Source organism: Myotis yumanensis, unplaced genomic scaffold (genome assembly GCF_028538775.1).
Source record: "Myotis yumanensis isolate MYYU_CA2020_CCGP unplaced genomic scaffold, mMyoYum1.0.hap1 SCAF_8, whole genome shotgun sequence".
Taxonomy (NCBI): domain Eukaryota; kingdom Metazoa; phylum Chordata; class Mammalia; order Chiroptera; family Vespertilionidae; genus Myotis; species Myotis yumanensis.
Window position 1 is genome coordinate 85,329,205 of NW_027223759.1, and position 20,269 is coordinate 85,349,473.

At 47.8% G+C, this 20,269-nt stretch overlaps 1 protein-coding gene across 1 annotated transcript in view; it reads left to right on the forward strand.

The window, feature by feature from the left end:
- The first annotated feature begins 6,301 nt into the window (after positions 1-6,301).
- RALB (RAS like proto-oncogene B) overlaps positions 6,302-20,269 on the forward strand; it is a 44,139-nt gene continuing 30,171 nt past the window's right edge. The window contains exon 1 of the mRNA XM_070423150.1: positions 6,302-6,424. The gene's annotated coding sequence lies outside the window, so the exon portion shown is untranslated. The remainder of the gene's footprint in view (positions 6,425-20,269) is intronic.

A 20,269-nucleotide genomic window follows, 5' to 3' on the forward strand; every position in this document is an offset into this window, starting at 1 on the left:
GGCAGCTGGTGCTCTGTGTAGACTTAAGACTATCACTATACAAGAAAACCGAGGTCCAGAGGGAGGAGGTGACCTGTCCGAGGTCACACAGCCTCACAGCCCAGGCTGGGAAGGCAGTAGGGACTGGGTAGAGTGGTGTTTGCTGTCAGGCACACCTGTTTCCAGGCCTGGCCGGCCTCTCAACCTGACAGCTATCTGTACATGGAAATCACTCCTCCCCTTTGACTGTGCAGCAATGAAGGAGGCAGAGGGTCTTGCAGAGCGCCTGGCATGGTGCCCACTTGAATTGTTGCAGGGAGAGCCCCCGTATCAGGTGAGAGGCTCTCCACAGCCTCACCTGCCCCCCACACATCCCTCAGGCCTTCTGAGTTCTGGGCCTCTCCTCCTGCCTGTCTGAGGGGAGGGAGGGCAGGCACAGGGCTGAGGCAGGAGCCGACCTCTGGCCAGTCGGTGCCACGGGGCTGAGGAGGACCTGCGCTGGTCGGCAGGGCGCCTGGAGGAAATTGCTGCCTGTGATTTACGACCCTGCGGCCATGAACCTGTGCAGGTTGTGCAAGGAGGCCTCCTGCATGCCCCTCCCCCACGCAGGAATGTGACCCTGGCCACCCCATCCTTCTGGAACTTCCCATGTGGGGGCCTGGCCTCCGTGGGGACCTGCAGCGGATGCAGCTCTCCTACTCCTGGGGCTACACTAACCTCATGGCTGCTTTGTTTTGTCCTGTTTGCCAAATTTCTTCTTGACCTTTGTAAAGAATTAAAACGCTACAGAAAACGTATTCCAGGAAGGGAACTGTCCCAACACCCCCAGAGAGGGGTGGGGCATGTGACTACAGTATACAGATGTGTTGCTTTCTTGTCAAAGCAGGGCCTTCTGGCTCAGAGACCCCTTTCCGGTCCGGAGCCACCCCACATTCGGCAGACCCTGCCCTTGGGCCTGGCCCTGCTCTCCTGAGCAGCTGCAAGGGAAGAGACGAGGCTGTCCATGAAAAGAAAACCACATTTTTAAAGTGTTGGTAATGAAAATCACTGGGGAGGGCTTGCCATTTGTGGGTGGGGAGGGCAGAGTGGCAGAGGCTGCACGGGACAGCTTGAGGGGCTGCCCCAGTCCCAGGGGGTCACTGCCCCTCCCCAACTGCGGGGGCAGGGACGGGGGCAGCAGGGGCATGGGCTTGGGTGATGGGGAGGACAGGGGCCAGAGAAGGGCTGAAATGAAGCCATGCCTCTCCCGGGAGCTGGAACCTGCCTCAGGCACAGAAGGGGAAGGAGAATGAAGGGTCTGAGGAGCCCTGGACCCCAGGACATCACAGGAAGGCTCAGCAGCAGGAGGCCAGGCTCCAGAGTGAGTCAGGCCTGAGTCTGACCTCAGGCTCTACCCCTTAGTCCTCTGTGACCTGGTAGCCCCTGAGGCCCAGGGTCCTCATCTAGCGAGAGAGGAGCAGCTGCTCTGAGGGTCTGCTGTGAGGGACTGTCATAAGCGAGCAAATGGCCAATGTTTAACAGTGCCGGGCACATGGGAGGGATTCAGCCAACACTACTTGCATCTCTCTTCCTAGTGCATGTTTTGTGTCCTCTTTGTCTGTCTGTCTGTCTAGCTGCCTAGATGACTCCAGGGATCACATGCGTTTGCACATCAGGGGAACACTTGGGCTGGGGACCTGGATGCACTAAATGGGTGAGATGCGAACAGAGAGGTGGTTCCCCAGGGAAGGCTGGCGGCTGAGACAGGACCCGCAAGAGCTCCTGTGCCTAAGGAGCCACAGAGTCACCAAGGAGGTCGAGGAGGCGTTCTGTGGCTGAGTCCAGTCCCCAGTGCATTCGTGGTCGAGGCAGCTTCCAGGGACTTGGCCCTGCAGTCAGGAGAACACGTTAGCTGGGCCAGAGGAAGGGGCTCCCAGGGTGCTTTCGTGCTGTTAGATGGGACCAGCTTCCTGGGAGACCGTGGATAATATAGAGTGTCCCCTCAAAGATGTATACACGCACTTTGGATAATTATAAGGGCAGTGTTTATTAAAATACAGTTCATTTTCAAAATTGAGCTGTCAGCTGTCACAGTGTGTACATTTTGGGGGCCAGCCTGTACTTCACATTGGAGAGAGCTCAGCGCAGACTCCACACTTGATCCTCATTTTCTCTCATAATCAGTGCTTTGCAGCTGTCACCATGCAGGGCTTTTACCCAGTTCCCTGGAGGTGAGCCCCAGATCCATGGCTGTTTATGATGATTTCTGGAAGCAGTGCCCACGCAGGCGGTGGGGATGAGCACTAATGATGAAGTCTTACTACTCAATGACAAGACCAGGTTGACTTCACTTCTGGGAGGTAGTGCTCTGTAAACTATGAGGGCAGAAAGTTAAGTCCAGCTAGTTTGGGGGTGGGCAACCTTTTTGTGAGTGCGTGCCAAAACCAGCAAAATCTCTGACTCAAAATTCTTCTGCGTGCCATCTTAATTTTTTGTGAACATGTTACGCCTACTTGATATCTCTTAAGGTGTATGTATGTGAAGAACCTTGAAGAAATAATAAAATTCATTCGAGCGACAGAAACACAGTATATGATGATGAAAAATACATTTATTTTTTAATGTATACATGTACACTGATAGTCCGACAGAAAACTTTATGACTCCGTTTGATATTATCAGTGGGACTTTTGCTGCTGCATCACTGGTGACAGAGATTTTACATCAGGTTTATATCTTGTGACCTTCAGAGATATGCACGAAATACTACTTTCATTCGTCTGGGTACTCCTATTACGAGACTTAACAAAATTCATCACTGAGAACAAAGATTCACAAGTGTATGTGGATGAAAACATGGAGAGTAACACTGTTGCAAAGTTTTTTAAAGAGAAAAAATGTTCTGGAATGGCATTCCAAGTCCTCAATAGTTCGTTTCTGACACTTCTCTCTGGTACTCCTGTCTCTAATTGCTTTTTTTCAATGTTTTCCAAGTCCACTCTAAGGTCAATAAATTTCTGCTTTCAAATTGAGCTACTCTGAAAGTCAATCAACTGCATTTCAAAGTCAGCCATGTCTATCCATGAAAACATTTGTAAGTTTAGTTCCTCCAGTTTCATGCTGTCTGGAAACCTCATGAATTTTGCTGTCTCTTCCAGTTCTCTGAATTTCGCAAATCTTGAGAAGAACTGCTCAATAGTTGACTCGATGATGTTTAAAAACAGCTTTTGAAGGCTTTGACAGTCTGTTCTGTCATCTTTTGGGAGGTCTTTGATGTGCCTCTTGAGGTTTGGGAAATATCTAAATCTCTCACCATCCACATCCCTCTTAAAGACTTTCAGTTTCTCTTCAAAAGCCTTTATGTAACCAAACATAACATCAAGTGTCTTGCCAGTTCCTTGTAATTTAACATTTAAGTCATTCAAATGTTCACAAAAATTGTAAATGGAAGATTATAAGAGAGGGTTTCGCGTGCCAGCAAAAGTTACTGGCGTGCTATGTCTGGCACGTGTGCCAGGGGTTGCCCACCCCTGACCTAAATCAAAGTGTGTCACCCTCCTGGCTCAAACCTCGTCAGTATCTTCACACATGCAATAAATTACAATCTCCTTATCATAACCTAGAAGCCCCCATCTACACAATCTGGCTCCCACCTCCCTCTCCCTCTGTGTGGCTCTTCCCATGACCCAAAGCCCAGCTAGGTCTCCTGTCTGTTCTCGAGACTAGCTGTGTTCTGCCTTAGGAGTTTGTGCATGCTCACTACTCTGCTGGGAACATTCTCCTCCCCCTCACTCCCAACTTTTTCCAAGATTGATTCATTTTCATCCTCCAAGTCCTAGCTTAAATGTCACCTCCCAAGATAGCTTTTTGACCACCCAATCTCAAATAATTTGCAAGGACATAATTTGTAATTATAGAGTTGCTTGTTTGTTTACTGTTTTATTATTTGTTCTTCTGAGTTCACCACTGTGTCCCTATGTAGCTATTCCACACAACTTCCAAACCTTAGTGCCTTCAAACCACAAAGGTTTGTTTCTCAGTCATGCTAAATGTCCGCCCCGGCTGGTGTTGGGGTATGGGTGCGTGCTCATGGTAGGCCCCAGGCTGATGAAGCAGCCACACTCCCAAACATTCCCAGTGGCCATACTCTACAGAAGAGATCTCTGGAGTGTCTTTCATTTGCAAATAAACTCTCCAGTCCACTCACAAGTCATCGGTTAGAGTAGGTCACACAGCCTCACCCAGTAACTGGGAAGTTCAATCCTACCCAGAGCCCATGCCCCTGCTCCTGTTCCCTGAACTACTTATCTCACTTGGACGCCCTGCTGCAGGCTCTCCTGTCTGAACGTGGATTTGATAAAATGGCACCACCACGCAGGTCCTTCCCACCAGGCTGCACAGAGCTTGGCTGCACTATGATAGTGTTGCACACTCCCAGACGGGCCTCGGAAGGAACGCGGCCCCCGGGGTTGGTTATAACAGGCTTGAGGGTGCATCGGTTTCTGGTGGCAATCCCAATTCAAGCTCACATGTGTTGAGGACTCACCAAGTTCCCAGAAAGGCACATGTGATCTCATTTAGATCTTCACACCTGCGGTGTGGAGTGCTGTTCCTATCTGGCAGCTGGAAAAACTAAGGGCTACAGAGGTGAACTTCTAATCAAGTGCTTGCTAGTTATATGGCAGAGCCTTCTTTGGACTCATGCTTCCTGAGTCCAAGCCTGTGCACCTAGTCCTTACTCCTCAGGAGACGGCTTGGGTCTATTTTCTTTTCTAGGTTATAAATACCAGAGAGCTTCCTTTTTGAGAAGCCTTCTACCCTTCTCCCTTTTAGTACCTAGCAGAGTTTCTGTCATATAATTAGCATGCCATAGAAGTCCTTAACATATATGAAAAGGGTAAAAACCGAATACTTGCTTTCTTCTGGTTACATGTTTTTGGTTAAGCCTGTTACTTAAGGCTAAGCCTATGTGCTTTTTTTTTTTTCCCAATCCTCCCCCGAAGATATTTTTTTCCCATTGAGTTTTAGAGAGAGTGGAAGGGAGGAGTAGAGACAGAAGGAAACATCTATGTGAGACACAGGGACTGGCTGCCTACCGCATGTACCCCGACCAGGCTGGGGATTGAGCCTGCAACGGAGATACCTGACCTTGATGGGAATCGAACCCTTGACCCTTCAGTCCGGGGGCTGACTGTCTAACCCCTGAGCCAAACCGGCCAGGGCAAACGTCTGTGCTTTTTGATACAGCTGTTGGTGGAGGGCCTGGATCTGTTAGCCGCTCATACGTAACAATCTAATCAAGGCACGAAGCTTCTCATATAATACACCTGCAACCTGATGTATAATTACCAACAACGAAAGAATTAATTACATGGTGCCAGCTGCTGTGGATATCAAATTGAACAAGCACTCGTTTCCTTCCCCGGAGATTATGCAGGCGGACATTTAAACAATTAACGGCAATACAATGTGTTGTGCCCTGAGGTTTGTACAGGGGTCAGCGCGGCCACAGATCCTGTGGAGGCGGTGGGGGGAGGGTTCAGCTCAAGGAAGGGGCAGTGAGTTGCGAAAATCAATCCGTGGGGAGGCCCTATTGGATAGAAAGTTGCAATTTCCCGGGCTTTGGAGGACGATGACAGGGGCAGGTTGGGAGAAAAACCTGTCGGCCATGACCTTTCCCATTGCACTTCCTGCACCAAGGCCAGGGCTGGGGTTCGGATTCTTAACTTGTAACCTGGCTGAAGGACCTTCAGGAATTGGTCAAGTAACTCCATTACTGCTAAAGGGACGTCTCATCAACCAACCGAGTGGTGGCGGCTGGCGGAGGTCCCTTCTCAGGGGACCCTCCCTCCCCCCGCCTCCCGCCCCCAGCCCCGGGGACCCTCCGACACCCGCGCGCCGCATTGTAACTTCCCTTGGTTTTCTGCCTCGGGTCTGCCCTTTCCTTTTGCTTTCCACTACTTTGGCCTTGCCCTCACCTCAGTCCACTAGGGGGGCACCCTCCGCCCGCCCCCGCCCACGCCCACGCAAGCATCCCAGACCGGGTCCACACTCTCCACTGCAGCATCGGTCACGTGCAGCGCGCCCGGCGACCAGAGGAGGAAATGGAGGGGGCGGGGCCGGCGTGCCGATCCCGCCCCTCCCGCCTGAGGCGGCTCATCATTGGCCAAGCGTAGCCCTCAGCCTCCCGAGGCTTGGCAGATCCTCTTCAGATTGGCTAATAGGCGCCCAGTGGGCGTGGTCTTCAGGAGTCGGGGAGGAAGGGAGGGCGCGCTCCCGAGAGGCGGGGTTGCCGGGGCGACGCCGGGGGCGCGCTCAGGGGTGGGGAAGCGACCCGGCAGCTCAATGACAAATCGGCTGGGGACTGCTGGGGTCCGGCCGGGGAGGAGGCCCAGGAGAGGGCGGGGCGGGCTTAAGAGCGGCGTGCGGGTCGCGCAAGGCCGAGGCGGCGCGGGACGTGTCCCAGGTGAGACTGCTCGGCCGGGCGGGACCCCCGCGGGGCGGTCTGGGGCGCGGGCTGAGGAAGTGGGGTGCACCGCCCGGCGCTCGGTGGCCTCCTGCCCCCGCGCTCCCCGCGCAGGGCTGTGGCGGGCGGTCGGACACGTCGCGCTCGAGGCCGGCGGAGGGCGACACGGGAGCCGTGGCCCGGGCAGGTCCCCGGAGAAAGCCTGCGGGCCGCCTAGCCCGGCTCGGAGCAGAGGCGATGGGGGCGGCGCCCCGGCCTCTCGCTTTTCGCCGCTCCTTCTCTTTCCCACAAATGGCCTCTACTTCCACTTCCTGCCCTTCGGGGCCTCCAGCCCGAGGACGTCCACTTCCTCAGTCCCGTGGTTGCCGCCGTGGGCAGGGGAAGAGCTAAAGTGTTGCAAAAACTTGTAAGCGCCTTCAGAACTTCCACTTGGACTCAACAGGGGCCACGCTCCAGAAGTTGCTTGGTCTGATTTTGGTCCTGCCTTGAAAATGAGGTGAAGCTGTTTCCTTGCGCCCCCCCCCCCCCCCACGCCCAGGCCCCTGCCCCCTTAGTTTCTGATGAGGGCTGGCTCGTTCTTTCTGAACGTGGCCTCCCATAGGAAGGAGCACCGCGGACTGAGCACCCGCTCCTGCCCTCCGGTGGGTCTGTCAGTCCATCCGCCTGCCGGGGTCCGGGACTGCGAGTGGGTCTGTAAGTCCATCCGCCTGCCTGGTCCGGGACTGCGGGTGGCCGAGGTAGCCGCCCAGGCTGCTGGCTGGAGCGGCGTCCTTCCAGTGCGAATTTCAGGTGAATCCGGGAAACGCTGTAGCTGGGATGTTGCTATCAGGAGAGTCCTCGGGGGAGAAGCTGTTTGGCGGACTGACTTAGAATTGCCGGTGGAAGAGGCTTGACTGATGGACTTGAGTCATCTGTGCCTTGATTTCAGCCCCTGTGGCGCTGAACTTGCTACTCTGTCCTGGTTTCCTAACCTCATTTCTCTTTAAGTTTTGGGCATGGGCGGTGGGCACGGGTGATCTATCAGAGGGACAGCGTATCTTTTAGATGCGTAAGTGAGCCCTGTTCTAAGCCGAGCAGCAAGATTCTTGGATGGCAAAGCTTGCAGCAGGTTAAGAGCGGGTCTGGAGCAGCAGAATTAGAATATCAAAGGTCCCAGAAACGGGATGGCTGTGAGCGGCAGCATTGACTGTTGGGAAGAATTGGAGGGCAGGGTGTGAAGACCTAGGTTTGATGCTGGTTCTGAATCTATGAGTGGTGTGAGCGTGAGTGTGGCTTTCAGCGGAGCCCACCGCTGTAAAAAGGTGGTAATGTCCTACTTGCCAGGGTTCAATGAAGTCAGGACTGTTGCAGGTGTGTGTGGGAGCGGGGGTGGGATGGAGGTAGGGATGGGAGTAAGGCCAGCGATGTACTACATCTCGTGTGTGGGTTTTAGTCCCGTCAGCTCGTCTACTTTCTTCTGACCACAACTGGGCCCTTCCTTCTGTTTCTGTTCACTTTATCTTTGGAAAGTGGGTACTGTTATGTGAGACCTCAGCAAGGTTCCCCTATGCCTGAGGAGTAGAACCTTTCTCGGGATTTCATGTGGAAATAAGTGGGAATATGGGACCTAGACACATGGAGATAGGAAAGCAAGAACAGGATCTAAACGGGGCTTGGTAGAAGGTGGAAGAAGTGAGAAAGGTTTAAATCCTTGCCGTAATTCTTCACGGCTCTTGCCTCGGCTGAAGATGGCTTGAGACTGGAAATTTTTAAACCAGAGTTGAGATCATCCTTTGTGCCACATCACCCAACCCCACAACATCTTTCTGCATATCGAATTTGGGAACGTCATTGGCAACCTTTTCTGAAAGCTAAATTAGGAGACAATATAACAACGCACAACTACTGTGTTGGAAGAGATCTTGGTGGACTCTTCTGACATTTCCAGTGTATTTGTCTCAAGATGTGCACGAGTCCCACTTTTCACTGGCTCCAAATACTTCTAAACCAGTGGTTCTCAACCTTGGCTGCACATTATAATCAGCTGGGAATCTTTTTAAAATCCTGATTTCTGGGCCTCATCCTCCGGAAATTCTGTTTCTTTGTTATGAGGTGGGGCCACAACGTTAGTAACAAAGAAACAGAATTTCCGGAGGATGAGGCCCAGAAATCAGGATTTTAAAAAGATTCCCAGGTGATTCTAATGTGCAGCCAAGGTTGAGAACCACTGTTTTAAACAAACAGCTCCTGCTCTTAGATATGCAAGACACCTGGATTTGTCTTTTTTTTTTTTTTTAAGTGAATTCATGTGGCTGACAATAAGTTTGAATCAGAAAGCCAGAGTACTAGAGAAAATGGAACCCAGGTGGAGGGGGGTGGGGTGCGGAAGGGGGAAGAGGGGAGCTAATGTTTATTGAGCATCAGCTCCCTGCTTGGCACAGACCCACAGATCTATCCAATACCAGATAAATATCTGGCCTTGGAGATAATATTTGACCTTGAGCCGTCTCCTTTAGCTCTTCAGTTCTTTTGGAACTTAGGAATACAAGTATGGATGTATATGTGTATGTTCTCAGGTGTTTTGAAAGTAGAGGGGCCAGTAGGCCAGAGGGTGTATGAGATTTTGGTTGGGTGAGAGTGGAAGCTGAGTATCAAAACCACCAAGTATGTGGTTACTACAGCAACTACAAAATGCCAGCCAGGTCTCAATTCCAAGTTTATGTTACTTTTACAAAAAGTAACTGTTTATAAGTTTCCTGAGTGATCTCTGTTATGGTTGTAGACAAATCTTTAAGGATTTCTTGCTTTTTTAGTCATTGAAATCTAAATTCAGCAAAAGGTGCTATTAATTAATTACTAATATATTATTGTAATTGTTGTTTTTGTTATTGTTTTGTGGGCAACTTATATATAGCATCTTTTAGGTCCACTAGATTGGGACTTGACAGAAAATACTAAGGTCTGACCCAAATTAAAATAGTTATGTGCTTCTACTTAGCATATGGCATGAGTTAAAGGAAATATAGTTGTTTGATCCCTTAAAGTTTGTCTTTTGAATGAATCTTCTATTACTGTGTCATAAATTATCCCAAACTTTGTAGCTTAAAACAACAGACATTTATTATCTCACCGTTTCTGAAGTTCTGCAGTCTGGGAGGGCTTGGTTGGGTGCTTCTGCTCAGGGTCTCTCTAGAGCAGGGGTCCTCAAACTACGGCCCTCGGGCCACATGCAAATACAAATATTGTATTTGTTCCCGTTTTGTTTTTTTTTTTTACTTCAAAATAAGATATGTGCAGTGTGCATAGGATTTTTTTTTTTTTTTTTTTTTTTTTATAAATATATTTTATTGATTTTTTACAGAGAGGAAGGGAGAGAGATAGAGAGTTAGAAACATCGATGAGAGAGAAACATCGACCAGCTGCCTCCTGCACATCTCCCACTGGAGATGTGCCCGCAACCCAGGTACATGCCCTTGACCGGAATCGAACCTGGGACCCTTCAGTCCACAGGCCGACGCTCTATCCACTGAGCCAAACCGGTTTCGGCGCATAGGATTTGTTCATAGTTTTTTTTAAACTATAGTCCGGCCCTCCAGCGGTCTGAGGGACAGTGAACTGGCCCCCTGTTTAAAAAGTTTGAGGACCCCTGCTCTAGAGGTTGGAGCCATCTGAAGGTTTGACGGCTGGAGAATCGGCTTCCGAGGCGGCTCACTCACATGGCTCTCTGCCGGAGGCCTCGGTTCCTCACCGGCGGGCCTCTCCGCAGGACTCTCCACAACAAGCATGTCAAACTCTTGGTCTGTGGGCTGCATGCGGCCCACAAGGAATGCTTTTGCAGCCCAGCCAATATATTGATATGTAAGAAATGTTTTAATAAAAATTTCGTAAGTTAATTTTTACAATATCCTGTTATACGTAATTATTTTTTTATTTTTTGGTGAAATTGAACTCTTTTTAAAAAAATTATTATGTATTACATATGTGTCCTTATTCCCCCTTTCCGCCCCCCCCCCCCCCCCCAACACACACACACTCACTCATGCCCTCACCCTCTGGTGTCTATATGCATTGGTTAGGCCTATATCAGTGATGGCGAACCTATGACACGCGTGTCAGAGGTGACACACGAACTCATTTTTTTGGTTAATTTTTTTTTGTTAAATGGCATTTAAATATATAAAATAAATATCAAAAATAAAAGTCTTTGTTTTACTATGGTTGCAAATATCAAACAATTTCTATATGTGACACGGCACCAGAGTTAAGTTAGAGTTTTTCAAAATGCTGACATGCCGAGCTCAAAAGGTTCGCCATCACTGGCCTATATGCTTGCATACAAGGCCTTTGGTTGATCTCTCCCCCTTCCCCCACCCCCACCCTCCCCTGCCTTCCCTCTGAGGTTTGACAGTCTGATTGAGCTTCTCTGTTTCTGTATCTGTTTTTGTTCATCAGTTTATGTTGTTCATTATATTCCACAAATGAGTGAGATCATGTGATATTTATCTTTCTCTAACTGACTTATTTCGCTTAGCATCATGCTCGCCATTATACATAATTATTAATAATGAACTACAATGTTTGCTAATGACCGATTACTGTAATTGTGTTGCACTCATTTCCCTTATGTGCCTTACTCACAGGCGCACCATTTTTCTCCACTAATACCAGCAGCGAATATTTTAGCAGCCAATGGCCACGTCATTAGTCTTGTACTGACTTATTTGGTGTGCGCAACGGGAAATATTTTGCTTTCGGAGAACAAGAAAAATAGGTTTACTTGCATTATGCTTATTGTGCAGTTATTCAGTGTCTGGTAAGTTAATGTTCAAGAAAAAATATTAATTTTTATTAAAATGTTCTATTATGTTAACGATGAATCATTTATTTCAGCCCTTTGTATTCAGCATGTCTCTATTGAAATAAACATACGTTTCTATGAAAATTGAAGCTTTTGTTTTTTTGTGGCCCACATAAACTCAAACCTTGCTTATTTGGCCCATGTTAGCCTTTGAGTTTGACATGCTTGCTCTACAACATGGCAGCTAACTTTTTCCCCAGAGCAAGTGATCAGAGAGAGAGAGACAGAGAGAAAGAGAGAGGATAATTAAGATGGAAACTTCTGTCTCTTGGTATCTAATCTTGGAAGTTGATGTACCATAACTTTTACTGGCACGTAGACCAAACCTGGTACAAGTGGGAGGGGAGCATGAGGACCACTGGCATTCTTGGATGCTAGCTCCCACAATTTCTTTTTTAAGGTTGTTTAGACCAGATATTATTGAGAATATCTTTGTTTCATAAGCTTATTAAAGTATGTACTGTAGGAGATGAAAATACAGCTGGGATTTTTACTATTTTAGAAACTTTTAATTTTACACAGGAAACTTTGTTATTTCTCTAGTTCTTTACTGTCAGATGCTAGCATTAATTAGCCAAATATGCAGTAAGTTAGGAAATTAGAAATTTAAATCTTGCTCGTCCTTTGACCAAATGGAACAGCTGAGTTTTTTTCATATCCTAAAACAAATTGGTAAAAAATTATTGCCAAAATGATCTCCTTGATGAGCAGCTTAAACTTAGTCATTAATCATCCGTGCCTCTGTGTATTTAAAAAAAAAATATTTTTATTGATTTCAGAGAGGAAGGGAGAGGGAGAGAGAGACAGAAATATCATGATGAGAGAGAATCATTGATCGGTTGCCTCCTGCACACCCCACACTGGGGTTGGAGCCTGCAGCCCGGGCATGTGTCCGACTGGGAATCGAACTGTGACCTCCTGGTTCATAGGTTGATGCTCGACCACTGAGCCATGCTGGCTGGGCCATTTGTATATTTTTTAAAAATAAAACTCACTGGCAAAGTAACTGAAAAAAATCTTGGTGAACCTAAATCAACCATCCCCACCCCCACCCCCAGTTATTTTAAATCTTTGGACAATAAATATTTATTTGTTTAGCAATTCTTAATTTCTCTTTTGAAATCCTGATACATTTTAATTATCCACATGAATAGAAGGGCTTCATTCTTTCAGCTTCTAGATCAGCCGTTTTGCCCGTGGGCCAGATCCGGCCCGTTTGAAATGAATAAAACTAAAAAAAAAAAAAAAAAGACCGTACCCTTTTATGTAATGATGTTTACTTTGAATTTATATTAGTTCACACAAACACTCCATCCATGCTTTTGTTCCGGCCCTCCGGTCCAGTTTAAGAACCCATTGTGGCCCTCGAGTCAAAAAGTTTGCTCACCCCTGCTCTAGATGAACTCTTGCTGAAGTATCTGTAGCTAGAAAGAAGAGTTCAGGAATCCTGAGCCTGAAGCCTCATTAAATGACCTCTCAGTTTCTTCCACCTTTAAAAATGCTGTGGGTCTAATATTTTCATGTAACAAATATCCTTTGAATCCAGCATGTTTATAACAAGAGCTCATAAGTGATATTAAACTGTAACGTCAGATAATGAAGTCTGAGAATCATTTTTGTTCATTCTGACCCAGTTGAAGACTTGAAACGTCAGCAAAATGGATTTCCTTTCTTCCGGTTTGTGGCCCTTTTCCCGTTCACTGCCCTAATTTATGATCTCATATCTTTCTTTTCTTTCATCCTTCCTCTCCCCTCATCCCCTTCCTTCCTCTCCCCTCCCCCCTAAAAAAACCAGGAAAGGGTTGGTGGGCAGTCATTTATTGTAGACTAGCTGATCCTGTTATTAGGAGAGGGTTTTAGCTAATGTGCTTCTATTTGCATAGTAAGCCTTTTAAAAAAATCTCAAATTATATTCAGTAAGTTCTGCCACATTTTTAAAAACTTCGAAAAGGGTTTTATATTCAATTCCAATGTGATATGTGTTTATATATGGGATGGGGTTCTCCACACCACCAAGTAATTCTCAGACACCAGCGGGGTGTCTACAATTTAACTAAATTCTGACACTGTCTATCAAGAGACATCATCGTATTCTGCAGGTTAAGGGCTCAGTCCCATAAGACTGCCCTCCACTTCAGATACCAGTTATACTAGTAAGCTCAGGTTGTTACTGTGCTTTTGACCAACTGGCTACTGATTGGAGGTTCCCATGGCCCCTTCCTTGGCTCTCAGATGCCGGTCTCCAGCTCAGGTTGTTACCTGAACTTCCTGACCCACGACTGGCTATAAATCAGAGGTTCTCACAGCTCCTTCCCTGGGTTCCGTTAATTTGCTAGAGCAGCTCACAGAAGTCAGGAAACTGGTTTACTCACTAGATTACCAATTCATGGCAAAGGATATAATATGAATCAATAGCAGAAGAAGAGATGCATAGGGTGAGGTCTCCACAAAGGGGCTCTGTCCTCGAGGAGCAGGGCCCAGGTGGCGGCCCGAGGAAGCGTTCTGGGTCCCCAGCCTGCAAACTCTCCGAAGCCCACGGGTGGGCTCTCATGGAGGCTTTATCGCACAGTCCTGCCTGAAGGAATCATTGGCCGCTGGTGACTGATTCAACCCCGGCCTCCTGCTCCCCAGGAATCGGGGAGCAGTTCAAGGGCCCACCAGCCCCCTTAGGTGCTTTCCAAACGTCACTCATTAGCACAGCAAACCCAGTTGTGGGAAGGGGCCTGTTATGAATAATGAGACCATCTCATTTTTATGACTCAGGCCTTTTCAGGAACTGAGGGAGGAGGAGACACTAAGTATTAGAACCAGAGATGCTCCCACTGCTCTCATCACTCAGGGCGTTCCAGGGGCTTGGGGAGCTGCGAGCCAGGAGCTGTGGCCCAAGATCAAATATATTTCTTATAAATAACACTATTGCAGCCTCCTAAATAGCGTAAAAGTCTAGGTAGGTTCCCTGTCCGCTGTCATCCTGGGCCACCCTTGCCTCTGGCCTGGCCTGCTGCATCTCCCACATCTGCTCGAGGCCTCTCTGTTTTTCACACTATATTTAGAATGGTCTTCTCAACATGGAAGCCTAATTATGCCACTTATTTGCTTGAAACACTTCAGTGGCTCTCCAGTGCTCTCAGTAAAATGGCTAAAACCCCTAAACTACAGGACTTACTGGGTGGTAATGACCTCACCCTTACTTTCCTCTAGTTTCATCTCATACCATATTCTGCCTTTTTTCTTCTGCTCCAGGCAACCACACAAAACTTTTTTCAGTTTCTTGATGGCACCTTGCTTCCTCTTGCTTCAGGTCTTCCCACAGGCAAGAGAGCAGAGCCCGTGAAAGGGATCGGAGTGCTTGGCATACCCACGGAGCTGGAAGAAGACAAAGCTGGCTAGAGAATGGTGGCTGTACGGCAAGCATGTCCAACTCAAAGGCTGACACGGGCCAAATAAGCAAGGTTCAAGTGTACGTGGGCCGCAAAAAAATGAAAGCTTCAATTTTCAAAGAAATGTAGGTTTATTTCAATAGAGACATGCTGAATACAAAGGGCTGAAATAAAAGTAATCATCAACATAAAATAATAGAACATTTTAATAATATTTTTTCTTGAACATTAACTTACCAGACACTGAATAACTGCACAGATTAATAAGTGTAATGCAAATAAACCTATTTTTCTTGTCCTCTGAAAGTGAAATATTTCCTGTTGCATACACCAAACAAGTCGGTACAAGACTAATGACGTGGCATTCGGCTGCTAAAATATTCGCTGCTGGTATTAGTGGAGAGAAATGGTGTGCCTGTGTGTGAGGCGCATAAGGCGCGTAAGAGAAATGAATGCAACACGATTATAGTAATCAATCATTATGTATAACAATATTGTAAAAATTAAGTTACAAAATTTTTATTAAAACGTTTCTTACATGCTGTTATATTGGCTGGGCACAAAAATATTCATTGTGGGCCGCATGTGGCCCGCGGGCCTGGAGTTTGCTTGGTGTAGGGTCTTATAGGTCATGGTGAATAGAGGGTTTGGATTTTACTCATGGTGAGCCATTTGCAGGCTTTAAGCATACTTTTTAAAAAATCCTCACCTGAGGATATGGATGAGAGAGAGAGAGAGAGAGAGAGAGAAACAAACATCAACATCAACGTGAGAAACATCAATTGGTGGCCTCCCTATCTGTGATTGAGCCCACAACCTAGGTATGTGCCCTGATTGGGAATCGAACCCACAGCTTTTGGTGTATAGGACGATGCTCCAACCACTGAGCCCCCGGCCAGAGCAGCATGCTTTCATTTGCATTTTTAGAAAGTTCACAGTCAGGGCTCTGTGAAGAACAGATGGAAGAGAAGCTGACGTGGCCCTGAGAAGTCAATCAGGGAGTTATGGCTGTTCAGGGGTTGGTGGCTGGGACTCCGGTGTAGCAGAGGAGATGGATTTAAAAAGTGTTTTGGAGATGGAATCAGTAGAATTGCACTGGAAAGAGACTGGGGCTGAGGGGGGTATGCCCCGGCATGGTCTGGAACGTGTGAATTACTGACTTAGTGCAGGAAGGATGTCACTATTCGAGTCCAGGTGATTTTGACACTACGTTTATTAAAGCTGGACAGTAAGACAGAGGAAAGGCTTAAGATAGAAGAGGCAAGATTACAGAAACAGGAGTGATCTTTAGGAAGAAAGTCACAGAGGCAGAAGAAGTGAGCCAGCTGGGTTTCATGGACTCAGGAAACAAGTTACAGAGGCAAAAGGAGGGCCCTTGGAGACAGATTCAGGGGGTTAACCTGGGACAAGCTGCCACTGCCTGTTGCCCACTACACCTCTGGTTTAGTCTAGTGGGAACCCTCAGAGCAGCGGTTCTCAACCTGTGGGTCGCGACCCCTTTGGGGGTCGAATGACCCTTTCACAGGGGTCACCTAAGACCATCGGAAAACACATATATAATTACATATTATTTTTGTGATTAATCACTATGCTTTAATTATGTTCAATTTGTAACAATGAAAATACATCCTGCATATCAGATATTTACATTACGATCCATAACAGTATCAACATTACAGTTATTAAGTAGCAACGAAAATAATGTTATGGTTGGGGGTCACCACAACATGAGGAACTGTATTAAAGGGTCTCGGCATGAGGAAGGTTGAGAACCGCTGCCTTAGAGCTTAGGAGAAAGAAAGCAAAGATATGTGCCTGAGGAAATAAGGGGGAAAGGCACAGGTGCATGAGCACTGGGTCCTTGGTCTTAAGAGTTTTTATCTGTTTTCTAAAGTCAGGAATGTTAGGGGAGGTCTCAGGGGAGGATCTCAATAGAATATTCATTGGCTTCCCAGGTGTGTCCTTTCATATGCTGATGCTTCAAAATAATGATGTCTGGGTTATTCTCTGGTCAGTATCACCTTCAAAGTACGTCAGCTGTAGGGTCTGGGATGTGTAAGCCATTTGCTCTAAGTATCCTCCTTAGGGAAGATAAGATCTTATGCTTTAGTACCTGGCTGTAAATTGCTAGACCATTTAACTACTGTCTCAGTTTCCCCATTCCATTTGCCAAGGAATTTTCCTAGTGTCTTACTATCCTGCCTCAGAATTGGTCATGAATTGAGTTTGGTTAGAGGCAAAGGGAATCAAAGATGACTCCCAGGCTCTTGTCTTTTAGTAAGGCCTCCTATATGACTAGTTACTCTAGTAACTGCTGGATGAGGATTAGTGGAGAAGGTGTATATTTAAGGGGGGGAAGAATCAAGAGTTCTGCTATAGGAATGGTAAGTGTGAGATTCTTGCCAGATACCCATGTGGGGAGAGGTGGCAATTAGGCAGCAGGAATGAGTCTGGAGGTCAGAAGAGTGACCTGGGCTGTATTTGAAAACTTTGGGAGCTGCATATAAAATCGCTGGTATGGATGAGACCATTGAGTGGGGGTATATGATGTTAGAAGCCCGGTGGAGGAAGAGACCTGGCAGACGATACAGAAAAAGAGCTGCTGGAGGAAGAACGGCACTGGCGGGGAATGTGCTACAGAGGCAGACTTGGAGGGAGAGGCCCAGAGGGATCTTTGAATTGGCCTGCTAGGGGCCTTAACCTTTCCAGGCAAAGTTTGATCACACTTGCTACATGTTCTTTTTTAAAAGGAGGAGGGGGCGGGGCGGGGCGGGGATATGGAAAAGGAGAAAGAAGCGTTTTCAATGGCACTTAGAGTTTATTGGCGGTTTGACCAGACCAGTTTCCATGAAGTTACGCTGTGGGAGGAAGGCCGGTTAGAAGTAGCGGGGGAAGGAATCGGTCTTGCTGCTTGAGTCGGGTCTGTGGGCCAGCAGCAGCATCTTGGAGTAGGTTGGCAGCACACAATCTCAGGCTCCACTCCTGACCCACTGACTCAGAATATGCATTTGAACAAGATTCTCAGGCCATCTGTATCTACATTAAAGTTTGAGAAGCCTTGGTATAGATAACCACTGTGCTAGAGGGACATGCAGGGATTAAAAAGGTGTGTGTGTGTGTGTTTAGGGTGAAGATTAAATAGCGGAGTCTGTGTGCTGTTGGGGGATGATCCTGTAGAGAGGTAGAGAGTGACTAATGATGCAGGAAGAGAGGATAATGGCTGGAATGATGCACTTGGGCTTGGGGGTGGTGGCCGCATAGAGTCCAAAGCCTGTGTGGAGGGTTGGTCCTTGCTAAGAGCAGGAGCATGCTCTCCATGTGGCCAGAGGCAAGGAGGAGGTGGGCATGGATGTTGGTAGGTTTGTAGATTTGGTGGAGGAGCAGTGAGGGAGTTCGTGCTTAAAGGCTTCTGTCTGGGAAAAACGATGTAAGGTCATATCTGGACAGTGAGGGTAGGGAGGGAGTGGGGGAGAATCTCAGTAAGATTTCGATAAGTGTTGAGTGGATGTTCATTTCTGGTTTATAACCATAAATGCATTTAATGTGAAGTTTCGTAAGGCCGGCTGCATGATTTTCTTTCCCACTACAGCAGTTGCTTCCCAGGCGCAGGTGCTGAAAAGCGTGGGGAAAGGGCAAGGGAGGTGACTGTATTTGCAGGACTGTGGGGTTGAAGCTGCTTAAGGAGAGAAGTCAAGCCCAGAAGGAGCTGGTGCACAGAAAGGTGTGGAGGTGGGTGCTTGCAAGTATGAAGAAGGCAGAGAATTAGGACAGGTAGGTGTTTGAGCAAGTGGCTGAGGCTGGAGGGCTAGGGGAAGAAACTCCCTGATGATGAAGTTCAGGGTATACCCCTAGCAGAGTTAGGTAGAACGAAGGAAAAAGTTTCTGGAGAAGAGAAGATCAAGGACTTAAGAGAGACCAGGATTTTAGAACATAGAAGTCACTGAGGAAGATGCCAGGAGTTGGGTAGAAAGGAAGTCTGTGAACCAGAAGCAAATATCAGGAGGTCCACAGATGGTAGCAGCAAGGTGGGGAAAAGGGTATTAACCAAACCCTAAGGATACAGGGCTTTTGCAAAAGAAAGGAGATGATTGGACTGAGAAGCACTGAATTGGAAGTGACAGTGAGAAAGGAGGAGGGCTCCCATCGCTCCTGGCCCTGTGGCAATGGCAGGAGAGGACAAACAGTTTAAGATGTGCACACCAAAGCCGCAGGGAAAGCCAGAAGTAGAGGACATTCTTAGAAGAGGTGGAGGGTCTTGAAGAGTTTGCTAGTGTTCCCAAGGACTTAGGGTTGGGCAGCAGTGGGATTAGCCGCCTCGGGTGGATGCGGTTCCGTGGGTATGGAAATCTCTCTCTGAATGAGGGGAGAGTGGGACGCCTGCATTTCTGGTGATGACTCGGTGGAGGGAGGCTCCGCAGTGTGCGGCCTCCTAGAATGGTGGACCCTGACCTAGCCTGTGGGTTCCGAGGCTTGGCTGGGTCGGTGACAGTTTCCTAGCGCTGGCTCCCTAAGGCGCATCCACTGACACAGTGTGAAGAGAATGGAATGAAAGAGTTTCTGTTAGAGAATTTCAGGTCCTGCTGGGGAAATGCCATCAATAATGCCTCTGAGGGCGAGTGGTACTGTCTTTGGGGTGAGAGGGAAGAAAGGGGGTCTGAAGGACCTCTGCTGCTGCTAATACTCCTCTTACTTCTCTACTGAAAATGCTCTCAGGGCTCTCAAAGCCTTTAATATTATTAAAAAGGAACAAGAGATGACTTAATACTTAACCTAACTACAGTTCCAGCCCCTCCCAGGAATGGAATTTTAGACCAATCAATCTGGAATTCCCTGGTCAGCACTAGTGAGGTCATCTGCCCGTCATCTGCCCGATAAGACCCCTAATTTTCCCCAAGGGAAGGTGACCTTGGCTGGAATAATCCTCTCTTTTAACTTCTTGCCCACCCACTTTCTGCCTGTAAAAACCTTCCATGTGTACAGTCCCTCCATGTGCCCTTCTAGTTGTTAGGTGGGATCTTAATAGAGCCAATTAGGTCTTCACCTTTACTCAGGTGAGTTTGTTCTTAGCAGCACATTCCCATTTGTTCCTCCCCGGGTCCTCTGGGAGACGGGCAGGGCAAACGTGCCTGTCCTGCGGGTGGAGAATCGAGGCCCCGTGGGCTGAAGTGACCTGCCTAGTCAGCCCAGTGAGTGAGTGGCTGAGTGAGGTCCAGAAGCCAGGCCTCTGCCTCCCAGTGTGGTGCTCGGAAGCGGTCACCCCGGCTGTCAGGGCAGAGAAATCTCCCGGGCCCGGCCTCTCCCTCCTGCCTTGTTAGCAGAGCCCGGGCTCCGGTTTCTTTCTCAGGACTTTCTAAGTATCAGCGTGATGTTCACAAAACAGTAGGTGCTTCCTCAGAGCCAGGTGTATGATGGGTGTTTTCTTGTTTCACCTCCACAGTAACCCTGAGGATACAGGTAGCTCAGACTGAGGCTGGGAAAAGCAGCTTAACCAAGTTGTCCCAAGAGCAGACTCCAGACCCTGAGTCCCACACTGTAGTTGGTGTATAGCTACTTTAAAACATTGTTATAATATATATAACAGAATTTACCGTATTTACCATGTATAAGTATACAGTTAGTTCACTGGCG